This window comes from Lactuca virosa, chromosome 2 (genome assembly GCF_052849685.1).
Source record: "Lactuca virosa cultivar CGN04683 chromosome 2, Lactuca_virosa_CGN04683_v6, whole genome shotgun sequence".
Taxonomy (NCBI): domain Eukaryota; kingdom Viridiplantae; phylum Streptophyta; class Magnoliopsida; order Asterales; family Asteraceae; genus Lactuca; species Lactuca virosa.
In genome coordinates this window covers 58,733,996-58,735,764 of record NC_136427.1, presented here as the reverse complement: position 1 = coordinate 58,735,764, position 1,769 = coordinate 58,733,996, and positions in this window count along the sequence as shown.

The window sequence follows — 1,769 nt, the reverse complement described above, 5'->3', positions numbered from 1 at the left end:
GGAGACATCGATCAGAAGGCGGTGGAGGAATCAGGGAAAGAAGAAGCGGTGGACAACAATCCAATTCCAATTGGCTTAGACAGCCGGTGCCATTGGAGTCGGTGTGAATGAAACCTGTAAGGATGAGGAGCGGTCACGTGGATGGTAGAGACAGAGGTAACTGCACGTGTAATACAATATAAATATAGATAAAAACAGGTAAATAAATAAAAAAGCAAAGCAGAAAGAAAAAAGGCAACCAATCACAGCCAAGTCCTGTAGACTTCTAAATTAGTATGTATATAAATTAGAAGTTTTGGGCTAAATGAAAAATTAAATAAATAAATAAAGTCTACTTACGAATTACGATTTATGGAAACAGGAAACAAAGAAATTCAAGTCAAAGTACACGTTCCTTATGGGGATATATACACTAAAGTCTTAATATTTTTATCGATTTGACAAGAAAGTCCTAAACTTTATTTTTCTGACAGTAAAGTCCAAGTTACTGGCAGTTTTTGACACTTTTACCCCTTTTTCCGGTTAGCTGGTAATTAGGACTTTTTTGTCAAAAAAAATAAAGTTTAGGACTTTCTTGTCAAATCGTAAATTAGGACTTTACTGTCAAAAAAATAATGTTTAGGACACTCTTGTCAAATCGTTGAAAATATTTGGACCTTATTGTATTTTCGTAACCCAAGAACTTTTAATTGTGACTTTTGTTGCAACACCACTGTTTTTCTTACCATCATCATCTTTACCCTGACACAATCACGGTCAGGAGAAACATATGCAAAAGAGAGAGCGAGAAAGGGTGAAAAGACTTGTAAAACTTTCTTCTTGCTTCGCCGCCAAATCTTGAACTAAAAAGTGGGGAAAGATTATACAAACACAAAAAGCCAACACAACCCTGGTTCTTACTTTTTTTCTTTCTTGATTATCTCCATTTTTTTCAATGTCGGTGTGTTGAGATTAAAAAAACGATTTAACAAGAAGCAAACGTTAAAGATTTCAATAGGATCTAGCTGACTAGAGAAAGTTTCAATAACTCTTATGTTTAAAGAGTATCATACCATTAAATTTCTAACAAAAAAAGGATAAATACACTAAAGTCCCAATATTTTCAACGATTTGACAAGAAAGTCCTAAACTTTATTTTTTTGACAGTAAAGTCATAATTGACGATTTGACAAGAAAGTCCTAAACTTTATTTTTTTGACAAAAAAGTCATAATTTACGGCTAACCGGAAAAAAGGGTAAGAGTGTCAAAAACTGCCTATAATTTGGACTTTACTGTCAAAAAATAAAGTTTAGGACTTTCTTGTCAAATCAATGAAAATATTGGGACTTTAGTGTATATATCCCTTCCTTATAGGTCAAATTTGCTGATTTTTTTTCTTTATTTCTTGCATGCCATTAATTTCCTCAATATTTTCTAAATTTTAAAATGACATTTTTTGTGGATAATATTTAGGTTATGTTTGAAGGACTAGCTGAAAAGCTAGCTGTCAAAAAATAATATTTGATAAACTGCCTCATAAGCAAGCTGAAAGGTATAAAATGACATAAATGATATTTAGAAGAATGTGCTTTTTGTAATTAATTAAGGGTGTATTTGGGAAATTTTAAAAAGCTACTCAAAGTAGTTTTTTTAAAAGTTAGCTTATAAGCTAGCTTATCAGATACTTTTTGGCTTGTTAAACATGACAATTTAAAAAAACTCGAAACATAAGTTAGCTTATCAGCTAGTTGTGGCACGCCAAACACAACCTTAATCAGAAAATAAAACA